Raw genomic sequence first — 21436 nt, 5'->3', positions numbered from 1 at the left:
ATTGCTTTCTGTATAGCTGTATTTGGTGCATCAGTAGGAGGAGACAAAGTCAGGAAGTTCCTGAAGGAGGCTCTCCTGATACCTCATGAAGCCTAGGTGGTGATATTCAACACTACTGTATCTTTATATTAAATTCTTCTTTTTGTTTATCTTAGTTTAAATTGAGATTTTTTTTTAAGCAAACAGGGTTTCTTGTTATATGACAGTCACTTTCATTGACATCAAATATGGAACTGAAGGATTAGAAACACTCTATTAAGTTAAATGGGATGTGCACCCTATTTAGTTGAGACATTGCTTAACCTTAAAAGAATGATTGGTTCTGATAATAAAACACCTGGTTTGCTGATGAAGATGATAAATATTGCTTACTCTAATTATCATTTTATCAGCAAATAGCTCTGGCCAAAACACTTAAAATTAAATCAAATGCTCAAGATATTTCAAGTGTTCTGAGATTAGGACTCTGCCATTTTATAACTAAATGTCATAGGCAGCTAGACTATGGAAATGAAACTCATATTAAAGGAAAGTTTAGGTTCTGGATTAGTAGAATATTTGACTGTGATTTGGGAAACACCCTTGTGTGACATTTGAGCCCTCTGTGATATATATAAGCCACATGTGGTTAATAGAGATTCCATTTTAATGCCTCATAATATTGCCCTGAGTATGTGGCAGTATTGCTATATTTAGTTGTTAATCTATTTTAATACATCAAATTTGAATATTCATTAAAACATGTCAACAAGATAAAATGCAAATAGATAAGACAATTTGAAAGGGTGTTAATAAATGGATGACACTGGTAAAATAACATGAAATTTATTAAATTAAGCTTAGATCCAATTAAAATCTTTCTAAGACTTTCAACTTTGCTTTTCAAGGTATTTCTATATTCAGGAGTATGCAAACAGAATTTTTTTTTAGGTCTCCATTTCTTTCTAAGATCCTGTCTTAATATCTACAGTACATGATGCCTTTAGGAAGAATTTTTTATCATTATGGGCTATCATTATGCAGAAAACACTCAGGTTTATGTCTCTCTATTTGATAATTTAGCTTTGGCAGCAGATGATCTGATTCAGAGTCTGTCTACAGTGAATAATTGAATGTCAGAAATGTTTTAAATTAAATTCTGACAAAGATGAAATGCTTTGTGGGGGAATCTAAATGTTTGTTAAGTTCTTTGTCCTTTTTTTCATGGCCTCTTAATGGTAGCAATCTTGTATCTGCTTTTCCAAAGAAGAGTCTGTGTGCTATTTAAGATTCTGTGTGGGGAGACTTCAGTCACATTAAATCTGTTCTTCTGTATTCTTTCACCATCTTAAGTATATAGTAAGTATAAAATAAAAAGAATAGCAATGAAAGACAGTTTCTGACAGGATGGCATAGTTAATGTCAATGTATATTTCACTTCCTGTTAACAGTTATAGATATAAGAAATAGGGCTCACAAATTGATCTTGAATTGATAAATAAAAAGAAAACTTTCGTTGAATTTAAGAGTCACTGTCCTCTGACGTATAACTGGATTACAGATTAATTATACTGCAGAACCAGTAAGAAATATTTAAGTTTTCCTGTATATGGCTTACACATATCCCCATTTTTTAATTTATAGACTTAATATGGACCCTTAAGGAATTAAAATACAGGGGAATTCCACATTTTCAGGCATTGATCTGTAACAGTAAAACAAAGACTGTTAGAGGAATAAATCCACTTCCATATTTCTTACAAAGCTAGGACATAGTATTTTATGAAACTAGAGAAGATAGGAAAAAATCTAGAAATAAAGGTGTATTCTGTTTATTGAAATACATGCAAAGGGATGCCAATTACACAAGAAGAAATGCTACTGAAGACAGGAGAAATTGTCGATTCCCTATGACTAAAGATTCTGGATCTAGCATGTGTCATTATTCTTTTTGTAACTAAAGAAGATTTTCAAGAAGAAAGTTTGCCCCGCTTGCTCTTCTTCATCTGTTCCTGTTTCCCTCCTCTTATCAAGACATATGATCCAATAAGCATATCTTTATTGTATAGATAGAATCTCTGTACATACTTGATGACTACTAAAATGAGAGTGGATATGCCTTTTCTCCTAGACCCTACTATTTAATGTCTAACCTCTTATTACTTACATTCCTTTACAAAAACATCATTGCTGTAGGGAACAAAATTAAACTTCAAGAGTCATTTTCATTGTCAAGGATTTTAGATGTAAATTATGTACTTTTGGGGGGGGGGCTTCCTTATTTTAATTAACAAAGACTGGTAAGTAAACCACCAAACACACACTGATCATTATTATAAACATCTCCGTATTTTCTTCTGGTGAGCATCTGAAAATATATTTGTGTTTAAAATCAGGACATATAAAGGCACCTGGGTGGCTCAGTTAGTTGAGCCTCTGACTTGGTTTTGGCTCAGGTCATGATCTCAGAATCCCAGGATCAAGCCCCTCATAGGTCTCTATGCTCAACGTGGCATCTCCTAAAGATTCTGTCTTTTCCTCTGTCCCTCCTCACTGCTTGCTCTCTCTCTCTTTTGAGCATATGTGCATGCTCTAAACATAAACAATAAATCTTAAAAAAAAAAAAAGAGGTCAGGACATATAGAATCATTTTACCTAAGTAAAGATATAGGAGGAAGAAAAGATCCCTAAGTAGTAATGGGTACTGTGCATGATGATGATGATGATGATTGTTCTTCTGTATTTTTATTTTAAAAATATTTGCTATTTTTAAAAAAGTCTTAGACTACTTAGTTAGCAGAAATTTGTTTTACTAATCAAAATAACTAACTGCAACACTAAGATAAGAAAATTGAAATGAAAATTCTCTACAAGGACTAGAAATGGTAGCTGTTTTCACTATCATTTTCTTGTATTTTAACTTCCCTATAATAAGCATATAGATTGCCGTATATTCCAAATAAGTTTGATTTTAATAGCAAGTTTTATTTTATCATTATTTATCTGGTAGATATATAATAATATCTTAAATAAATTAGATTCAATAATGTCTTGTGATGATTCCCTTCCCATTAACTAAATATCAAGTCTCAGAACTATTTTGAACCTTGGCATGTCCTTGCTGTTCACCAATAATTACACTCAGATTCATTATACAGAATATAGATTCCAAGAGCCAATTATCTAACACCAATCCCAATGTCACTACCACCTAGTTAGCTACCTGCTTTACCTTCCATTGTAGCTATCTGCTATTGATTGCAATCAGTATCAGCAATGAGAGGTCTTTAATCCCAGAGCCAGACTGAGACCAACACCAGTGTCATTTCCAGAGTTATTCTTAGCTACATCCAGGTCCTAGAAACAATACGGATGAGGACCCATGGAGAAGTCTTGATAGTTTGGAGTAAGTGATCTGTGTACAGATTCTGTGGAGTCTTCTTCAAGAGTGCCTCACGGATTCAGGAATTTTTTTCAGTATTATTGCATTTCAAGCTAGACCAAACCTGACACTCCAAAAGGAGTCCTAAAAGAAACCATTTAGAAGTAGAGAGAGCAGCCAGCTAGAAGTGAGATTGGTGGGACTAAAACTCTCACCTGTCCCCAGGCTCTCCTGGGTAAACCTCCCATGCCACCTGGTTCAAGGGAGTTCCCATATTAGTATTTCTTTTTAAGTCAGACATGCTCAAGGTTTCTGGGCCTGGCATTCAGGAACAATTAAGAACCTGCCTGGAAGTTAAAAAAAAAAAAAAGCAGTAGAAGAGATATGGAGTTTTATAGCCCTCTGTGAAGAAAGCCTATGGTATCTGCTGGATCCAATGGCGATGCCACAGCTAAACTGGATCTGTCTATGAATTCCAGGTCTTGAACTGGGCTCTGAAAAGGTACAGAATGTGCAAAGTTAGTCACCCCAATAGAGTGTTTTGACAGCACTTTTGGCTAGGTCTTTAACATCCCTGGGCAAAGCCCCACAGCTCCAAATACATCCTAGAGACCCTGTATTGAGAAAGGCTGTGAGCACAGCTCACCCATTCCTCTGGCAGGTGCTTCCCAGCTCATCCCACTTTGGACCCTTTCAGAACCTGGATTGTAATATGGGACCTCTGGACAGAGTTAAGAAGAAGCTGTACTCAGGGGCACCACAATAGATCATAAAGTAAACCACAAGGATTAGAAGTATGTCACATTCTCTTACCTGTATACTTAACTTTGAGTCTGTATTTAAAATTTGTTTTTACTGGTGAAATTAAATCGAATAAAGCCCTCTTCATCATTTGCTCCAATATTTGAAATTATTAGTACACTTGAGTCTCCTTACAGAAAATGTTTTTGTCCCTATTGTTCTTTTTGTCAATTACTTGGACTAGTAACTTTCTTTGTAGTGAGTTACTTTTATAGTACATGTATGCATTTGATGGGGAAAGATAAATTCTAGAATCAAGTCTCTAGGTTCCATTTTCAAAAGTCTTTCAATTTTGTTTACAAGTTGATTTAGAAAGAACAGGTATCTTTACAATGAGTGTTCTTTCCCAGACACTCAGTATGTCATTCCATTTTTAAAATCCTCTTTAAAAGCTTTTACAGATTTACAGATTTTAATCACAAAAGTCCAATTCTTGGTTAAAATATTCAGTGTATATTTATATTTTGTTGCTATTAAAATATGGCATTATTTATGTCCAAAATCATTGTCTTTTTAAAAAAATGTGTTTGATTTTTAAATGGATTATACATGCTTATTGTAAACTTTTAAAAGTGCTCTCCATTTAGATCTTATATTCTGAAATAAATGGGATCTATGCTTTCCTTCTTTATTCAAACTCACTGTCTGTACATTTGAAGCTAATTTTTGTATTTAAATTTAAAGTCTCTACATTGCTTCCTTCTTTGTTCTAACTGCATTCACTATGCTTTCCAGTAGAATATTCAGTATTAACAATGAACATCTTACTTAATCCTCCTGCCTTTTGTGGTAATTCCTATGTTACTATACATGATTCTGGGTTATATATTAATATATGTTTATAAATCCATTATTTTTATTTAATTAAAGGCTTTTAAATCAAGAATACTTTTCCTTTTTGAAATTTATAAAATAAATTTTCAAGTAAATGATTTAATGAATTTTGTGCGACCTCACAGTTTACTATGTTAAACTCTTAATGTATTTTCTTATATTGAACCATGTTTGGATTTCTGAGATAAAGCGGTTTGTTGAGTTTTTCATAATAATTTTTTCACCAATATTAGTGGCAAGATTTGGTTTGGTATTTTATCACTGTAGGAAGTTTATGAATGTATTATTAATGTTTTCTGGTTTCAAAAATTAATTTTGAGGCTTTTAATTATAATTTTCCTTTGAAAACTCTGAAAATATTGGAATTAAAGATTCTTAAAAGTTTTGTAGAATTTCTCTTATTAAATTGTCTGCATTTGATGACTGTTGAGCTGTTATCCAGGGCATTTTAAAACAAAATTCTGAAATGTAAGTTTATGAATGCTGTTACAAAAATATGATGGACATAATATTACTATCATTGTTATATTTTTAGCCTTTAAAAATTATTTCTCCTGTCCATTATCTCTCTAATTAAGTCAGTTTATATAATTTATAATTTCTTAGGAAATCATTCATTTAGATCCTCAAAAAGTTTAAATAGAACTTAGCAAATAATTTACTAACTGTCTGTAAACCAGAAGCTTATTTCTACTTATTTCAGATGTGCATTTTTATAAATGGAATAACTTGGTGTGCTATTTTTATTTTACTATTTGGTCACTGAGTTTTATAAGTAATGAAAGTTTCTAATTCTGTAAATTATTTTTTCATTTTCTGTTTTCAAAGGTATTTTGGTTAGAAATTGAAGAAAACTTTTTTAAAGGCTGTTATCCGGAGCATTTTTTTAAAAGTTAGAAATGGAGATTTATTAATATTCTTATTAAAATATTATGGATACAATCATAGTAGCATTGGTTGCCTTTCTCATGCTTTCTAGTCATAAATCCAAGTCTTAATTCTTAAGCATGCTATTTAGATATACATTAAATGAGATTATTCAACTATAATTATTTTCATCTAAAGTATCAATATTAGCTTTAATGCTTATTTTCATGTGAATTTTAAAGTCAAAGTCATTGAATTTTGTGGACTTTCAGTATGTATATTCTTCTCATATTTATTATAAATAAATCTTGATTTGCATTCTACGTAGAACATTTTAAAGTCATACCCCTCAAAAGGAAGTTACACTCATACATTTACTTGTATTTCAAGGAGAAAATTTTTAGAAAGGAAATAAATTGCAGGAGTCAATGCTATTTTTGAAACTACAAAAGAGAAATCCTAGAAATTCAGGATTGAATATAATAGTTCTGGGTTACACACGTATCTGTATAGATAAATCAGCATTTTTTCTATATTGTTCAATAAAATTTTTGAATATCTATCCCAAAACAAGTTGTAAAAATAACACCACGATAATACAAGTTTTAGGAAGATTTGTACAATTTTAAACTATGCATATTTTTAATTTTTCTCTTTTATTCCCTTAAAAGTTGAGTGTTTAATATGATGTCATTTTGGCTTATTATTATTTAAAGAATCTTGGCCAAAGATATAATAGGCTGAATTGAGTCTATACCTCAAATTATAAAGCATAGAACAATTAAAGACTGACAGAAGAGGAATGGGCAGATAAATGTCAGCCCAGAATTGATATGCTTTTCACTTCCTTTACAACAGATAAATGGATATGTTAATTTCAGTCTAGGACAGTACTCTTCACATGGTATAAACTCAAACATCTTTATGTTTTCAGTAACTTCCTTTCTGAGAGATAGGAATGCAGCAAACTTGTAGAGGAGGTCATTTCAAGCAGGGATGAACTGATGTGCATTTACTCCAGGTGGTTATAATTCCTTCAGTTCCTACTCCGATAGGAAACCAATTAGCCAATTTTAATTTTTTCCTCTTCTTTTCAGATGTTTTCTAACTTTGAAGAAAACGTGAAAGGTACCTGAACAGTCATAAGTTCAGTCTCTAAACTGTCCCACTAACAATCCTAGAATAACTACTTAAGCATTTGCTATATAAAATGTGTAAAAATAAATTTATTATTATACATAAAATGTATGAATTTATGTTTCTCATTTCACTTAGATGTTGACTTCTAAATAAATTTCCATTTCTATAGATTCCAGGTGCCTCACCTATATATGCTCCAGGAATGAGCTATTTCCATTTACTTTAGGAAATTATTTAAGAAGCCTCTTTAAATTAGTGTCCAAATTCAACTACAGAGATTTAGAGATATTGAAATTTTCAAGCCTGGCTTAATTTATAAAGCCATTTTTTTTAACCTTACAACCTTATTTACACTTTCTTGTTATGCTGTGCTATCTAAGCACAGTTTGTTAATACACGGAGGTTTTCTTGCCTGTTACTTCGGCTTAATTTTTTTTTTTTCATGATGGCATAGGTGTATACCATCTAGTAAGAATCCTAGATATTGTGCTCAGAGTACTATTTACAGCTACTTTCCTAAAATTCCAACAGATTCAGTTGGTTAAATCAATTTCTGGTGAAGAAAAGAAATGGTGTGAGTTACTGGTGCCCATCACCAGCACACATATGACCCATGTGCTAGCTGCTGATAACAGTGACTAACCAGGTGAAACAGTTTTTTTTTTTTTAATCTTCAGGTCAGTGGTCACTAAAACAACCCTGAAGCAAAAGCAAGTGTGATTCCAGAGTATTAGCTCCAAGCTACTATTAAACTAAACAGGTTCCCACACTGATTAATTTAATGTCACCTTTTCAAGATTAATGCTATGCACTTCTTTGTGAGTGTTCTTCTTAAAGATTTATTTATTTATTTATTCATAGAGACAGAGAGAGAGAGAGAGAGGCAGAGACACAGGCAGAGGAAGAAGTAGGCTCCATGCAGGGAGCCTGACATGCGACTCAATCCCAGGTCTCTGGGATTATACCCTGGGCTGAAGGCGGCACGAAACTGCAGAGCCACTGGGGCTGCCCTGTGAGTGTTCTTCTAATCACTTACATGACACTTACTAAAAGTAGAAGTTTAATTTAATAAAATTAAATTTTATTACAGATCCAAATAATGCTCAGAGAAATCTAATCTACTATGTTGGTGAATGCTTCCTGGTATTTCAGTAAATACATAATTTGTTTTTTTTTGGAAATTCTATAGCATATATCGAATACTCCAATACAAAATGCAAAACTCCATCTGGTGGCATAATATTCAAACCTAGGTTATAAAAGATTTATTCAAATTGTCTAATATAATTTAATGATGATGATGACACATTTGGAAGCCCCCCTACCTAAACATCACTTTTTAATCCTGGACTCTGAAATACTAATACTTCTCACAAATATCATTGGCTTTTAAAAACCATGAAAATAAGACTGATCTTTAAAAGAATATTGTCTATGATAAAAGAATGCTATTAAGGTTAACAGTTTGGAGAATCAGAACAGGTGTGTAGATGACTATATTTCACAACATGAAAAAATTAACCAGAGGAAGGTTTATGGGATTTTTATTATGCTTGTGAAGTTTTCAAGTTTTAGAGAAAGCAGTCAAAAAATATCATTGGCTTGGATTAAAATTAAGTATTTTCACTCAGAGACACACCCTTCCTAACACCCAACCCCCTGATTAACTCTAGAGTATGGTTAATTCAAATCCATCCAATAATGGATTTTAAGAAGTGACAATGTTAGAAATGTGCAAATTTCCAGATACCTCTGGCATAAGAAATATCATACACATGTTAGTTTACTAAAGTACCTATTAAGTTTGAACATTGGACACACTCTATTTTCACAGCGGCTGATAATTACTTTTTAGTGTCATACTAACTAGTAAAAAATGCTTTAGAATAGTACTGAGTTATTGAAATTGTTTACTGCAATTTTGACATGGTGTGCAATATCATTATACTGCTTTACAATCAGATAATAAATGAAAAGTGATCCTCTAAATTGATTTTCGAGACTGCATTCTCTATATTTGCTGTCAATCCTCATTATCTGAGCAATTTTTCTGGTACACTGGCAAAATGACAAAAATGACGAAAATAATACTTCCTACCTGCTAATGACAACTTTCTTCCATCTCGAGGAAGAACAAATACATATAAACCAAAATTAGCATGTTAAAAGAAGATTCAGGATAATAAATGACAGTAAAATATAAGGAGAAAGAAGAACAATGTGGATGGGAAAAGTGCGATTTAATATTATGCTCTAATACCTGACACATCAAATTGCAAACATGAAAACAAATATTAAAATGTCTTCACTCTAATATGAAATGACAAGACCCGTCTTATGAAAAACAGCAATTTTAATCATTAAATCGAACTCATAATACCTCTTCTAAATTCCTGTTATTTAAAAAAAAAATGTTCAATGTAACAGTTATTACTAATAGGGCCAGGCTAAGGTATACTGATGCTAACCTGGGCAGCCTGGGTGGCTCAGTAGTTTAGCGCCGCCTTTGGCCCAGGGCATGATCCTGGAGACCCGGGATCGAGTCCCACATCAGGCTCCCTGCATGGAACCTGCTTCTCTCTCTGCCTCTCTCTCTCTCTCTCTCTCTCTCTCTCTCTCTCCCTGTCTCTCATGAATAAATAAATAAAATCTTAAAAAAAATGCTAACCTGTTAGTTTCTACATATTAGGAAAAATTGAGGATATATTTTGTAATTCTCCTGACAGATATTTTGGTTTTAAGCAATTATTGGTATTTTAGTATGTTTTCAAAACATGTTTACATATTAATTTCTTTTATGAATTGTTCATTTACTTTGCATATCTATAGAGTATTTTACATACAAGTACTCATACTTTATTTTCGGACATGTTCTATAATTTTAGGATGGTAATTTTAATATTATTGAAAATTCTCATTTTTACTTTTCTTTTGACTTTTTTTCAAGTCATATAAAATATATTCTCTCTGTGAATTAGTCAAGACTTGGTCAATTTGCTCCCTTACTGATTTCATGTTTTTATATGAGATTTTTATTTTAAAAACTAATTTAAATTAATCATGGGTGAAAACAAGTAATAATTTATCACACTAAAAAATAGTTGGGCAAATATTTGACTTACAACCACCACTAGATCACTGAATAAACCTACCAGACAGAATCCTGAAAATTATTTAGTGTTTTGTTGTCAAACTGTTGCTTAGTGACATGAACTGTCACTTTCTAATCAATATCCTAAAGCTATGACAAAATGAATTTTGTGATCATGAAGCTACACTTACCTTAATTGTTTTTTACTACTCTGTTTCTAACTCTTACTTGAAAAAAAATTTTCTCAAGGCCTGAATGCTTTAACAGCTTTTGAAATATATGTCCTATAAGTTGAATCATTCTCCCCATATTCATATTTTGACACCCTAACTCCTAATGTGGTAGTCAGAGATGGGTCTTTTGAGATCATGGGGTATAGATGAGGTCATGAGACCTTCCTGATGGGATTAGTGCACTTCCAGGAAGGGGCATCAGAAAGCTTATTTTCGCTCTCTGTCTCCACCTGCATGCACTAAGAAAAGGTCATGTGAGAACACAAATGACTTCAACCCAAGGAAAGAGCCCTCAACAGACACTGATGCTGATGCCATCTTGATCTTGGCCTTTCAGTCTCCAGAACTGTGAAAAATAAATTTCTGTTTCTTCAGCTATCCAGCCTATGATATTTTGTTATGGCAGCATGAGCTGACCAATACAATATACATTTATTCTAAAATCGTGGAAACACTATTCATATACTACTGCATCTATTATAAGGACATTTTTAAAAATGTCTCATTGAAGTTATCTCTTAACTAACAACTCTAGAACTAATGAGATATGCAGTAGTTTGAAAGATCCTATGTGAATTATGAGAATGGGTTGTAACTGTCAACTTATATAGCGACCAGTGTGAGAAAAACTATTTTTATATAAATTCTGATCAAAGTTTCAATTCATTTTACTCTATCTTCATTTGGAAGTCAAATAAGATAGATAATATACATATGAGTATTTACATACTCCCATGTGCATATACTCACTTTAGATTTTAATTCCACAGAAGTCATTATTTCTTGTAGATTTGTTTGGATTATTGATGCAATTATTCTACAGCTCTTAACAAAAGTTTGTTTTTTTCTTTTTTCCTAGTTTTTATGTCAACCAGTCTTAGTTATTTTAACTCCTATTATAATCTCTATTTCATATAACTATTAGAAAACTGAGTAAAACAAATGAGAAATTATTGGCCAATATTCCCATATACCTGCTTAGATTTTAAAAAAAATACATGAGTTTGTGCTTACATCGTAATCAGAACATATCCTTTGTGTGTCCACCCTTGAGCTTACAACTGCAAAAGATACTACATAATGATAATGCTTAACTGCTACAGTTAAAGATCTTACAATTTATTTGAAAAAATAAGGCTACATAATAATTAAATTCTAAACTTCCATCTAACAAAAATCATAATAGTGACATAGGGAATGGAGAGTCATTAGATGCCTGGGCTATAGTAATTGGAAAAAATTTATGTGGAAGAGATATAACACTGAAAATGCAATGTTTGAGGAAGATATAAGGTAGTATTTATGGTTTATAACCTCTCACACCTTTAGGGAAGCTGTGATCAATCAGATTTAACAATCACATATCACAGGCACAAACAATGAAGAGTGGAAAAGGAATCTTGCTGTGCTAGGTTTTATTTCTTTGGTTCCTCAATCAATTACTTGATAATGTTAACAAATTTTATACAACTCTGGCTAATCTCAAGCAATGTACAAATTTGAACACATGTCCTGTGTCAAAACCAACATAAAATACTAATTTATTTCTTGGAACAATAGACATGGTTTGAATCATTGCTCATGGTTCCATAAAATTGATTGGATTGAATAGGTTAAGTCATATTTTATATGTAGGACTTTGCCATTTCATTATCTATTTAAGAGCAAGAAAATTATATTTGATGGAATCTTACTCAGCCATATAAAATAATGAGATCTTGCCATTCATGACAATATGGATAGATCTAGAGGGTATTATACTAAGTGAAATAACTCAGACTAAGAAAGACAAATAGCATATAATTTTAAAAAGTACAAATGAATAAAACAAACAAAAAGCAGAAATAGACTCATAAATACAGAGAACAAACTTATGGTTGCCAGAGGAAGAGGTGGAGAAGATGAGCAAAATAAGGGGAGCATGGAGATACTGGCTTCAAGTTATGGAATAATAAGTCATTGGGATAAAAGGGACATCATAGAGACTGTAGTCAAGATGGTATCATATCAGCATTGTATGGTAACAGATGAAAGCCACATTTGTACTGAGCATAGCATAATGCAGAGACTTGAATCAGTAAGCTGTACACCCAAAACTAATGTAACATCATGTGTCAACTATAGTTCAATTAAAAAAAAAAAACAAAAATAAATAAAAGCCATGGCTCAGAGATCAGGACAAAGTGCCACTAAATCAGTCACTAGTTTCATAAATTGGTCATTTTGCTAGGCATCATACATACTTTACCCTATTTTGTTCTCAACACAAACATCAAATTGGAAATTGTCATATCTATTTAAAAATAGGGGAACAGTTTCAAAGTAAAGACCTTGACTTGTTAATATAGAGGCATGGTTTATATCCTATTTTCTGGACTCCAAAGCCATATACAATAAAGAAAAACAATACAATTTGATTAAGTGAACTTTCACTTTTTGTTATTCAGAACCATTTCTCTAACTTGGAATATCACCTTGGAAATACTTACATCACCTTGGAAATATTACATCACGTAATACATCTCTCATTGAAATTAACTGCTGTTCTCCCAGACTTGCTTATTCTGTCGTAAGACAGCATTTGATAATTCTACCTCCCACCAATGCCCAAGGAAAAACACTTGGTATCAACATTGATATCTCTTTGTCCACCATTTTTTACTATGTTTGCTTAATTCTAACTCCTATGTTTCTCATCCTTAAAGTAAAAATAAACAGAGACCAACCTTGAAAGTTCCCTGAGCAGACAAAATCAGTTAAATTACATGAGCAAAACTTAATTTAACTATTTTGCAAGACTAACTTTGCCTGGGTCATTTCTTGTTTATGCCTCTGGAAATCATAAGCAAAACTGAAACTGTTGCCCCAAAATAATATGAAGTAATCTCTAACTAATTCCCTATCATTTAAAGAACACTTAACATTATAACCAATTGCTATGAAGAACAAACAGCCACTGCCTCCTCAATGTATAAACTGCTTGAGAACATGGAGCCTCACTCCCATCTGTCTTTTTGGTGTGTGCACAATAAACTTTTACTAATTACTACTTCGGTGATTCACTGGTTTTACTTTTATTATTTCTGAACTTTTGACAGTTCAAATAAAGCATTTCTTAGTGATAGTCAATAGCTCTTTAAAAGCTTTTGTGCAGATGCTTGGAAATCAATTCCCTTTTCTGTTTTTCCAAATGTAATACACCTGTACCAGGCTGATACACTTAGCTGACTAGAGAGATTCCAATTTGCAGTTCTTTTATCTTTGTTCCTCTAACAGTCTATTACTTCTATTTAATATTATCACTTGGCTATAAAATTTCTATTCTAGTTTCTATATGAGTATCTACTGCAAAGTATCATAAATAGTTCAACAGCAGAAACATAATATGAAATTTATTTCAATTTAGCCATAAATAGTTATGCCCCAAATAGTGGAGAAAAAATATGGAACTTACTTGTCACAGGTTGGTTTTCTTGAGAAGTAGACTCTGGGGCAGAGGAGCAGGAGATTTATTAATGGATTTTCCTGGGGTCAACAGCCTTGGATGAGGGGAAAGGAAGTTGAACCAGAGGAAGAAGTCAAGCTGCAAAACAGATTCAATGAAATGGCTCAGCCATCTTTTCAAGGAATGCTGAAGATAGGAAGATTCATCAGAGACATCCAGAAATGAGATGAAAACAAGAAAGCAGGATATCTTTACCTATTGTTGAGCAATCACTGGATGTGAATCAATCAAGGATGAGGTGTCATGAGCTTTGGTGATGATTTGCAACTGAGGCAATCACACAACATCAAGAAAGTAATCCCTGATAAGGGCTGACAGCTGATGCTGGATGCCAGCAGCACTCATAGCAGCTGGGCTAGTAAAAACTTTATTTCTAGAGAGGAAGGAATAAAGGCATTACAGCTCAAGATTATCACACTGCTAAAAGAAGTATTTATTGCTCAAAATAACATGGTAATGTTATTTAACACTTAATAAACTATTTCTAAATTAAATATATAAAGTCCACATACAGATATTTCTTTTGAAAATTCATCCGTCAAAATTATGATCACCTATTTGAAGATAGGATTGAGATTTCTCTGCTTTTCAAATTTTCTGTGTGTGTGGTTTTTTTTTTTTTTTAGCAATTTACAAGAATTTTCCTAGGTGTTTTCTTTGCGCTCATCATGTTTGAGTATTGTAGCTTCCTCTGAATCTTTGATTTTTTGTTTTTGTTTTTATTGTTTTTTCCTGCTTCACTCCACTTGGCGTTTTCTCCTAGTACTTTAATCAGGATAGTTGGCACTTTCATTTTTGTCCCAAATGTTTCTTATGCTCTTTTCTTCATTTTCCGTCATTTTTCTTCCTGGCTGTGCTAACCTATCTTATAGTTTATTAATTCTCTCTTTTTGTGTTTCTAATTTGCTGTTAAAACCATTTATTGAGTTATTAATCACTGTACTTTATTTTCCTATTTCTAGATTATTCAATTTATTATTTTCCGTGTTCTGCTTCTCTAAAGAAAGTTTTCATCTTGTTCTGTACAGTGAGTTACAGCTATTTTAACATTTTTAATAACTCCCAAGTCTTTTTTTTTTTTTTTTTTAATAACTCCCAAGTCTTGATCATATGTGGGTCTGTTTCTGTTGAATGTACATTTGTTGCTTTTAGATAACTTAGTACTGCATTTAGATGTCTAGTAGTTTTTCATGTAGTGATGGTCACAGTATATAAACAATTTTATAGTTTCTGACTGTTGTCTTCCTCCAGAAAGTGTTTAATTTTTATCTGACAATTGTAATAGTTAGCTAGAACCTGAAATTCAGACTTCATGAGGCTGGTCGATTTATGTTTCTTTACTAGTAGTACATAGTTTTTAGGGGGCTCAACTAGAGGCCCAGAATACAGATTAGAAGTACTCATACTAAGCATCTTCAGTACCTTTTAACCCCAAATTCTATAAGACAACCAAAGATTCTGCTTAATTCCCAAGGATCTTAGCTTTCACTTTGTCTGCCATCTAGGCCTTTTATTCCATGCAGATACAAAATATGAAAATGCCACAAAAGGATAAATGAAATTGAGTATTGAACTGTCCTTTCTGTTCTCTTTTCTTCAGAACCTTGGTCTTTAAGTTTCTACCTATTTTTGAATGCCCTGGCATTCAATGTTTGTACCCCTATGATGGTACAAAAAGCACTAGGCTTCTATTTCTTCTTGGTCTGCCAGCTCTCTGTTGTTTATAGTTAAGTAAATTTGCCGGGGGGTGGGGGATTGACAGCAAATGTCTGGTGTATCTTAATGAACCTCCCACTAAAGAAAATAAATATTCACTTTTGAGCTCTTCATGAGATGAGCATGAGGGTTTGTGACCTATCTGGCTTTGAATCAGGAACAAGTAATATAAAACAGTATAAAACAGCAGTGAATACTGAAAGAGTGAGAGTTATAGCAACAACCAAACTATAGGGCAAGATTATATCCATCAATTTTGGCAGCACTGTCATAATTCCAGCAGAGATGATGAGTGTCTAGTGCCTCTAATATTGGGTCAGCTGAATCTAGTGCTCAGAGTTCTGAGCAGTGATGTGCTCAATAGGCTGATTCTATGACACATTTTGCTTGTGGTTCTGATGATGAGTAGCCTCCAAACTACTCTAAAAATTTCCAGCAGTTTGGTGTGATATCCAGTAAACTCTCAATAAATTACTTTCTGCTATTTGTGCAGAATGAATTTTATTGCATTCAACTAACTTGTATACTCACTAATAATATATGACTACTTACCAATACTCTATTATTGGACATTTAGACTGTTGCCCAATGAGTAGGTGGAAGACTACATTATTGCGTTAATTTTTACCCAATTAAAAATTGAAATGTGAGTTAACTCAATTGCATTTATGTATTTTATAAAAAGTTACCATTTATTGATTGCTTATTATGTGTAAGGAGTCAGTGAAATATTTTACATTAATCTTCCCATTTAACATTCATTAAAATCTTTTGATGCAGCATAATCTAACATCATCTCTGTTCTACAACTGAGAAAACAAATGTTTGGAAATATGAAGTGTTTTGCCCAGTATACTATAGCAAATGAGTGGGGAACTAGGATTTCAACCCAGGTAACCTGACTACATAGTTTAGGTACTAAGCTTCAGTGGTTCATTTAATATAAAATAACTTTATTTATTCTTTGTACTGATGGGTTATTTTTTCATTTTATTGATTTATAATGATCATATTTTAAAAATAAGAACACATAATAAAGATAATTTTGTTTTATAATTCTAATGGAGACAATAGAATTGAATTATTATAGAACCTTAAGTATATGATTAATGGATAACAAATAATAATATAAAAAAGTTCAAATTAATTAGAAAACTAAAGGAACATATAAATAAATACAATAATAGATAAATTTGGTCTAATATTTTAATATTAGAATATTTAATATTTAATATTTTTGGAGTGCCAAACTAGTAAAATGTATAAAACAAATACATAACTGCTAAACACCAATGTTTTCTAAACCAATTTTTCTTTATATATATTTAGAAAATGTTGTACTTGTGTATATATTCACACACATATATTTGATGTATGCATGCATATATGTATATTTATATGTATTTTGGCAAATCTTTTAAACTATAATCTTGTAATCATACAAATAGAGTATGTTTTTAAAACACTAGAAACGAATGAATGAATGAATGAATAAAATTACCTTAGCCTGAAAGGATTTCTTGTGGACTAGGCTTGAAAGCAATGATCTACTCTGCTAGAGAAACAAATCACAATAGTAATTTTTTGGTAAATGAATCAAGACTATAGATCCTCTATGTCAGAATCAAATAAGAATATGTTCTCTGAAGATATCTCCAATCTCTAGTGAATTATAGATGCTATTCATGTTTATATGTTTTATGTATGCCCTAAAGCCATTTTGGGGTTACACTGATGCAATGTAACTCATTATTTTTCCTCAACTTAATGTTTGTCCATTGTTAAAATTCTGAGCATAACATCCAGAACAAGATCTCAGTCTTATCATTTCCATTGTTTTCCTTTCCTTGAACATTTCTTATCACATTAAAACTTTATATTATGACAAGCACCAAAGCTATGTCATGTTTGCAAATGGCTTATTCTTTTGAAAATATGACCATTCTTATTGCCACGAACTATGTTCTTACTCAGACTGCTCCTTCATATCCACCATATGTGAAGAAACAAAATAAGCTGCCAACTAGCAGCAAACTAGCCCTTCTTCTCAATTCATACATTACATCCATCTTTATTTTTTTACCAGAATTCTACCAATGTTTTAGTTTTTAATGAAAAGAGAAAGTGGTGAGAAAACATGATTCTAACACACTACTGGATGTGGAAGGAAACATGTTTTCTATTTCTTTTGAGAATAACACATTTCTGTCTTCCTAAGAAAAGACTGATTGCTTTTGGCCATAGCAATAAGTAACAACCTGAGTCAGTTTTAAGCCCATCATATTTGATCAATGACAACTTCCTTCAGTAGTACATTTCTTAGTAATCAGCCAAGCAGCAATAGCCTTTTTCCACAGTCCAGCCTTTTAAAGCGTCAGCCAATTAGAAAGACACTCCACTTGATAATATACTTTCATAGCTAGGGCTCGACCAATCTCTAAACATTCCCACTTCTCAAAGTCTGCCAATCTTTGAGAGCCTCACTTCCTTGAAGTCTATGTAAGATTAGCTCTTGGGTTTTCCTTTTCTTCCTAGGAAAGGAAACAAAATAATACAGCTTTTCTTTCAGGCAGTGAGTCTCTTCCCTTCTGTACTCTTCAATTAAATTGTAACTAAATATTCTCTACTTTCAATGTCATACTGTGCAAGAAAAGGTTATGGGTTCCTTGACTGAAGATATCCACTCCTATACCTAGATTTCTTCCTATATCATTTGGCATAACTTATCGTAGATTGTGGGCTGTAGGTAATTCAACTTGTTGAAAAATGTTTGAATCTCAAGGTATCTTAGGTATCGTATAATCCAGTGGTGTCCAAATTTTGGATTTTAGCAAAAGTTTTCTTAGAAGAAAATTTCATACCAAAGTAACGTGTAACTTAGAAGGCATAATGTCTCTGGGAGAACTATGGAAGAGGAAGCTAATCCTCTCCCATGTGTTCTGTTATGTATTCCACCTCTGTGGGCTCTAAGAGACTGCTGAATAGAGTTTTAACCATTGATAGGTTTCTGTCCCCTCAATTTACAGATATAGAATTTCAGGCCCCAGTGACTTCCTCACAACCACATTAATTAGATACAAATAAAAATCTTTCTCTCTTGTGCCTGATAGAATATCCATTTCAGGCAACTCTTTTGATGATGCCTTTCTAAAATATGTGATCATTTTTATTCATATGGATTCATTGATGTATATGATGTTAGGTATATTTTGCTTAATGTTATCCTTTGAAACCATATTTTAAAAACCATAATAATCAAAACAGTATGGTAGTTACATGAAGATAGATCAATAGAATAGAATGAAGATCACGGAAATAAACATAGACATATATGATCAACTAATATCTGAAAAGGGAGTCAAGAATACTCAATTGATAAGAGATAGTTAAATTATAGTGCTGAGAAAAGATAGTTAAATAGTGTTGGGAAATGTTTACCTAATAAAAAATAAAATTAGACCCCTACTTTACACCATTCATAAAAATTAACTCAAAATAGATTATAGAGTAAAAGGTAAGACCTGAAACTGTAAACCTCTTATAAGAAAACATACTGGGGGAAAGCTCCTTGACATTGAATAAGGGCCAGGTGGCGCTAGATAGGAAGAGCTAGACAGGTAGTTATTGATCAGGCTCGCAGAAATCCAAAAATGCAGAGATGTAAGGAAACCAGAGAAAGGAATAGACCACACCACCTGGCCCCATATGTTAGGGAGTATTTTCCTTTGGTGGCTACAGTGTAATCACAGAAAATAATCAGACTACAAAGAAGTAAATCATTATGGGTGTTATCAATATCCTTGCTCAAACTAGGATGACTCCAGAATCTCAAGGCCACAAGCTCCCTGGTCAAGTTTTCAATAAAAGACCAGCCTAAAAATCCTTAAGTAGCAACCTTGTCAGGACCCCACTCACTTCTGAGAGGTTTCTCTCTATTCACTTAATAAACATTTACTGCTTTATTCACTTTCCTTAGTCTGTGAGATTCATTCTTTAACTCTGTGAGAAAAGAATGTGGCTTTTCTGATTCAACATTGGCCTTGACCTTTGTGGACATGACACCTAAAGCAGATACAACAAAATAAAAAATCAGAGAGAGACTATATTGAACTAAAAATCTTCTACAATGAAAAAGAAATAATCAACAAAATGAAAAGACAACTTAGGAAATGGAAGAAAAATTTTGCAAAATACTTATCTGACAAGATGTTAATATCCAAAATATGTAAAGAACTTAACAACTCAATCGCAAAAAAACAAAAAGACAATTTAAAAATTGACAAAGGACCAAAGAGAGGCTTTCTCAAAAAAGATATATGAATGGTAAAACAGGTACATGAAAAGGTGCTTAATATCACTAATCATCAGAGAAATGAAAATATGAACCATCATGAGGTATTAGATTGGCTGTAATCAAAAAGACAAGAGAGAATTGTTGGCAAGGATGTAGAGGAAAGGAGATTCTTTTGCACTCTCAGTGAGTATGTAAATTGGCACAGCCACTGTGGAAAATAGTATGGTATTTCCTCAAAAAGTTAAAAATAGAACTACCATATGATCCAGCAATTCCACTTCTGGGAATATAGCCAAAAGAAATGAACACATTGGCTAATGTATATTATTATCCTACATATTACATATATATTATTACATATAATGGAATACTGTTCAACCATAAAAAAGAAGGAAATACTACCTGCCATTTGTGACAACATAGATGAATGCTGACGGCATTATGCTAAGTAAAATAAGTTAGAGAGAAAGACAAATACTGTATGATCTCACTTTTATGTGGAATCTAGAAAAAATGAACCCATAGAAACAACAGATTGATGGTTTCCAGAGGCAAGGCCTGAGGTGTGAGGAAAATGAGTGAAAGTGGTCAAGAAGTACCAATTTCCACTGATAAGTAAGTTCTGAAGATGTAACGTATACTGACTGCAATCAACAATACTGCATTGCATATTTTAAATTGCTAAGGGAGTATATCTTAAAAGTTCTCATCACAAGAAACAAATTTCTAACTATGTGAGGTGATAGAGGTTAACTAAAATTATTGTGGTGATCATTTCACAAAATATACATACATCTATCAAATCATATGGTATACCCCTTAAACGCATACAATGTTATATATTAATTATATCAATAAAACTGGAAAAAATGGAAAAATGGAATACCTCCTAGAATATTTATTTACTTCCTCTATTTACTCACATATTTTAAGTAAATTTATTGTGATTTTCAAATCTTCATTCATATTATCTAAAATTAAAATTGATAATAATTTTGCATTGTATCTCTGTTAAATCTCATTGTATTGAGGAAAACATCACAATATTAATAACAATTAAAGTTGAAAAAAAAGTTGAATCACATTTTGTTTGTAATTCCAGTAAGAAGTATATCATTTGTTATATATATTTTCATTATTTTGAAAAAAAAATCTGTATTTTTCTCTTAGGAGATTTTATTAAGTACTAAATTAATGCATAAATTTTAACTTATGTATTCAACAAATACATATTGACCATATCTCATGTACTAGGAACTGTTATAAGCACTTGAAACATGTCATTGAGCCAGACAGAGGAAACCAGTATGGCTGGGGAGAGTATACAAGGGGGAGAAAATAAGATGTGAGTTGGAAATGGTGAAATGAGGCCAGACTATATAGCACCAGTCCTATACAGGTTTTTAATCTGGGTAAAATGGTAAATGAGTGCAGGGTATAGGGCTCTGAGCTAAAGAGTGATCTGATATGCTCAAAACTATTAGGAAGTTATCAAACTAGTTGAAAGAGAAGAGATCATTGTAGTATGGATCAGAATGGTCAATAAGGTTTATACATGGGTTGGGTATAGGGTGTGATGGGGAAACTGTCCAGA

This window comes from Vulpes vulpes, chromosome 12 (genome assembly GCF_048418805.1).
Source record: "Vulpes vulpes isolate BD-2025 chromosome 12, VulVul3, whole genome shotgun sequence".
NCBI lineage: Eukaryota > Metazoa > Chordata > Mammalia > Carnivora > Canidae > Vulpes > Vulpes vulpes.
This window is presented reverse-complemented; position numbering follows the sequence as displayed.